Raw genomic sequence first — 6,000 nt, 5'->3', positions numbered from 1 at the left:
AAAAAAAAAAAAAAAAAATTAGTTTGCCTCGGTTGTCACTGGGGTAGTGTCCCATTTTGTTCAGTTATCTTAAAAAGGCTGTAAAAGTTACGTTATTGGAGACTAAAACAAAGGTTTATTAGGTATCCATCATTTATGAAATTTATATCACTAAAAGTTTCATGCAAAAACCTAGTATTAGAGAAACAGTTTCATTTAAAAACTGAATTTCAACTGAAAATTAACCAAAGAATATTAAATAAGGAAGGACAATATAAAAGCACGTCCCTCTTTTTTCATCATGGTTTGGATTTGTGTGTTGTGAATGATTGTTTTTTTTAATCGTATGCAGTATCAGCCAAATAATTTTTTTTTTTTTGGTTTTTTTTCGTGCATACTCCTTGTCTACAGGAATTCAGTTATAAATTATTTCTTTTAGTCAAATTTTATTACTGAATTGTCATCAGTTTATAACTGGTGACAGTTATATTAACTTTATAGGTATTAACACATTTTCTATATATATATGACATGTATAACTTTTCATTATTGACAAACGAGAGAGAGATAGAGCTGTTATTTTACAAGGAGTAAAATTTAAACCAGTGAACATATTTGTTAATTCTTTAATGCATCCAGTGAAATAATTCATTGTCATACATAAATGTTTTCTCATAATTTGTGCTTATCAATAAATGTTATTTAAAATCTAGAGCAAAAGCTCTTTTTTGTGTGGAACCCAAAAATGTAGGATAGTAACTGTTGTTTCCCACTTTGTTATATAGTGTTCAGATCATTTTAGTATGTTAACTTTTTTATATCTGTTCTGCTTTTGTCTATATTTTGCTACAATTCTCATTCCATGGGAATGGTTAAAAATTAGTTATTATACTAAGTTTTGCATATTAATTTTGTTGTTTTAAACCTCTCGAGATTATCTGCATCAAAAAATGTTTTCTGATATCTAAAAAAAAAACCTCAAATTTTGTTTGCGTTAAATTTTTACACCTAGCCCAAAAATACTTATATTATGTCAAGGTCCATGAAATATTCATTAGAATTTTATCAATATATTTAATCCAAGTATTAATCTGACTTCAATCTAGTAACTGAGTAAGAGCAATGAAAATGTTCAGTAAATTTTTTACATTACATTTGTGGCATTGCTTTTCCATTTTTAGTTTTGAGTGCTTATGCCTATTTTTTTTATGATAGTACTGCATATTATTGCGAGTTAATTTAATCTGTAAAATAGCTGAGATGGCCATGAATTAGATCACCAGTAAAGACTTACTCTAATTAAAGTTATCCTGATCTTGATTAAATTTATATGTTTATTTTTATTCTAGCAACTTATTTGACCACCAATATTTACAGAATAATGACCTCTAATATATTTTGTAATACAACCAACTATTGAAGGGCATTTTTGCCCGGGTTGATAAATATTCACCTACTGTACTGAAGAACGTGCAGAGATTGATATCCACTCAATTCTTGTTTGAATGTTTTCTGACATAGAGATGTGGCTTCTGTTTGTGGAAGAGAGATAGCATCGTGATTATACACGGCACATTGCTACCACAAAAAGTCCTCACTCTGAGCGGTAAGTGCTACAGCCTCAGTGAGAGATATGAAAAGAAAAGCCATTTAGAATTGCCTGGAATTGTAGGCGTCATTCTAACTAACTCTCATGTGCATAAAATAACAGTAGCATGACTCATGTGCCATTTATTGAAATCAGAAAATGTATGATCACTTCAATAACATTTATGATTGAATTGTAGTTATTCATACCTGGTACTATCCATGTTCAAATAACATGCTAATTTTTGATCCAGATTGACACTAAACCTTCATGCACTGAAAGTAAATCTAATTTCTTCAAAAGATTTGACTTTTTATTATTTATTGTTTCCCAGATAACTAAGATGATTGCTTATAATTTTAATTTCATTTATCTTAAGACAGCAATGCAAACAATTTTTTTTTTCAAGATTAGTTTTTGGAAACTGAATATTCAAGCGTTTAAAATTATATTGGTATTTTAATTATAAATTTCATTTGGGTTTGTATTTTTTTTATTAGTATATGCAAAATTTAACCATTTAAAAAACAGAATATTTGCTTTATTTAGATAATTTTGGTATCCTCAAAATCTATCTGGGAATCCATATTAATCAGAAAAGAAAATATGCGGTTAAAAAAATGAAGAGGTGTACGATTCCTGTTTCATTTTCTGCATTTTCAAAACTGTGTACCCTCAAAGCAGAACATGTCAAAATCTGTGACGTATGTCACAGAACAATTAGTGCTACTGTAAAAAAATCTGGAAGAACTTTAAGAGAAAAGTGCAGAAAATGCTATTATGTGGATTTTTACCACATAACATTTCCAGTCAGCCAAGGGCTCATTGCAAAACAATGCAAAATACGCTGCTTTGGGGCTGTGTGTGAAAGTTGTATAGGATGATTCAGAACTTATGGACAAAACTGTAAGGATGATAGGATATGTCTAAACAATATCAATTTTCATCACACTGTACATGGTTGTATCCACTAGATGGCACTGTTGTTGAATGCATAATGCACTGGTTTTCACATTTATCGTCATTTTTATTGTGATTTGGTAAAGGAATGGGTGGTTCCTAAGAATTGGGAGAATGCATACATGCATTCCATGCAGGGTTGGTAAAAAAAACCGGTTTTTTCGAAAAAAACCAAAAAACCGGGTTTTTTTGGTTTAAACCAGGTTTTTTTGTTTTAAATAGTATTAACATTAAAAACAGTAAAATTTCTGAAAAATCATTCAAACTTCTAATAATTAATTAAAATAAAATATTTATTAATGTAATTAACACTATTCCCATATTAATTAACCAATAAATATTTCTGACATTTTAACAAAAACCAACTTTTGCAATTTAATTATTTTTTGCAACTCAATGGATCACTGTGTGTATGAAAATTCTTTTAATGTTATTATTAATCATATAATATATATAAAGGTTTTTTCTCCAGTTACTTTCAGTATACTTAATTAGAAAGCTATTTTGCAAAAACTAATAAAAATTAGGTGAATATAATGTATTTAATGAAGCATAAATAATGCAGATTAATTAGCAATGATTTACGATATACAGGGTGATTATAACTAAGGTTCTGATTTCAAAACACTGTAAAAAAAGAATGATTGTCAGAATGACTTGAAAATTGACATGAATATTCCTGAAGAAATGGAATTTTATTTGGTAAAGGAAAAAAAAAAAACTTAAAAATGTAAAATTAACGACATCCAACACGTGGGAAATTTGTTTGCAGAACGGAAACGATAGCCAGTCATGGCAAAATGATAATTATAGCATTTCACGATTTCATAATTAATGGAAACATCACAAAAAAATGAAGTAATCAACAACTACAACTTACTCAAGAAATGTTAAATATGTTGTCCACCGTGTTCTGGATATGAGGTGAAAGCACAAAAATTCTTGTTCAACAACAGAGTATGCCATGGTCTGGTCATGATGTGGATGCGCTTGCAATTCATCTTTATTGAACCGACCTCTCCTTCCCCCCCCCCCCCCATTAATATTCCTGAGGAACTGCTAACATATAGGAGGGGATGCACTGGAGATTGCAATTCACTAAAGTTTGCAATCTGACCACTGCTCGTAACATTTTGTGGCACCCCCCCTCCCCCAGAAGTTGCAAGGGTTAAGTTGCATCCTGTTATTGTCAAAATGGGTCTTCAGCAGCTGCTTTGCTGGTATTGCAATGTGCAAGAAGTTGTTCTATCCACACACTGATGCTGTGGAAGTGCCGAAATGATGTGGTTGCACAAAATAGATTATACTGCTGGCCAAGTGTACTGCATTATCTACTTGCACTTTTTTCCTTTTGCGAAAGAAACTTCCATTGCTCCAGGAGTATCCATGCAAATTTTCAAGTCATTCTGACCAGTACTTATTGTATAGTTTTGGAATCAAAACTTAAATTATAATCACCCTGTATATAGCTGATTATTTTTCATAAATCTGTTACTACTATCCAGTAGAACCTTTGATTAACTGGGCTTAACCATGAAAGTATAAAAAAAATATATATATTATTATTAACGAATATTAAGAATGGGAGATATACAGTAGATGTGCTACTTCTTATGTGAAGGTAATGTAACTACTAGTACACTAGTCTTTGTCCTTTAAGGACAGCTGGTGTCTTTATTGGATTATAAGACCACCTGCCCCTAGCATGATGGTGTCACTACTGTTGCTGCTTCTTTGTGAAGGGAAAAAGAAACCTGTGAGAAATACACCACTACATTTAGATGTGTGATGCAATCTTTATTCATGAATTTGCTGAAGATAGAGCATCAGAATGTAGCCAAAGGTTAGAAAATGTGGCAAGAATGAGAAATTTTGGCTTCTGTATATAGCTTTAAATAACTAAGATATTTCATATGAAAAAAAAAATATATATTCTGGCCACTATTATGGGACTTTTTGAAATAAAACCACTTACAAAATCTTATGTCATTTAAAGATATACCATCAGAATGTACCCCAAGGATATAAAATGTGGTAAAAAAACATTTTGGCTAATAATGAACCAATATGATATTTTTCAAGGAAAAAAATGATATTTAGGCCACTTTTATTTGAATTTTTAAAAAAAAACCACTTGGTTTAAACCAAACAACCCTGATTCCATGTGTGGGGCTATGGACGGGAATGCTCTAGAAGCCCAAAGGCTGTGCAGGAGTGTTTTCTGGCAAAACGCGACAGATCGAAAAAGTTTTGAGCGTTCATACTGGTTCGATGGTCCTAATTCAATGTGATGGCAGTCACGTGCAGGAGACAAGGCATACCAGAAGTAGGAAGGCACCACGAGAAGCTCTTTTCTTTGAAGTTTAGCTCTTTTGGCTAAGTTTAGAGTAAAATATTATTTGCCGCTTTTTTTTTGTATTAGCTATATATTAGCAGGCTTTTGTTAAAAATTATTAAAATCATTCAAAAAAAATTTTGTGTCCCCAGTAGTATTTAAATCTAGTTAATTTAAATTTGATTTTCATCAAAGCATTGCAAAATAATTTCAAGATTTCAAAAAGGAAAAAAAAAAAAATAAGCTACAGTGAATATCATTTATGTGTGCTTTTCATCTTGTCATATCCAATAAAATTATTATTATTATTGATGATTTGTTTTTAAAGTGTCAACTTTTTAAAAACCCTCTTTCCATTGAGAATCATGTGAATTCATAGTTTTGACTTTTGTTTTCAATCCCTTTTTCAAAAACAATATTATTATTGTTCCTGATGCTTCTAATTTTTTTACTTTTTTGTTGTGTACACTTACCAAGTGTTAGCATTTACAGCTGTTGGCCTGTATATTCATAATCAATACAAGCTTCTCACGTCATGTCATTAGGTCTTACCTCTGAAATTTGTATTGGTTGTATGTAACATATGCCTGTTTCATAAAAAAAAATTTGTAATGTGTGATTTTGGCATTGTGTGCAAAACAATTAAATTTCAAGTATCTATCAAATCATTTCTTTTGCATCTTTAAAGTTTCAAAGTGATGTTTTAATCACATTCATTAAAGGAATCCAGAGAAACTCTTAACAACTACTTTGTGTTTATAAAATATACGAGGGGGGGGGGGGGCCTCACATAAAAAAAATATATAAATGTGGCTTATAAAGTAACAGCCAAGACATTTAAGGATTTTGGTGTTTGCAAGAGTAATTTATGTGTAACTTTTATGGGTGGATGGGGATGGTTATTGAATCTCAGTATGATTGTGTGTTTTTACTTGTTGTAAAAAAAAATCATACATATATGTCCCTCTGAAACTAAGCACACTCTGTTGTTCAAGTGATGTAGCTGAGAGCTTAACCAACTTTCTCCTGGGTTAAATGTCATTTTTTTTGTAATTAAGTTGGTGAATATTTTCTACCTTGTTGAAATGTGTCAGATCTGTCATTTTTGTCCCTTTTTTTACTTGTGATGAAATATGTA

Source organism: Pholcus phalangioides, unplaced genomic scaffold, assembly GCF_987345545.1.
Source record: "Pholcus phalangioides strain wild (caught in Gottingen) unplaced genomic scaffold, Ppha-v1.0 ptg000039l_1, whole genome shotgun sequence".
NCBI lineage: Eukaryota > Metazoa > Arthropoda > Arachnida > Araneae > Pholcidae > Pholcus > Pholcus phalangioides.
Note: the sequence above shows the minus strand (reverse complement) of the source record.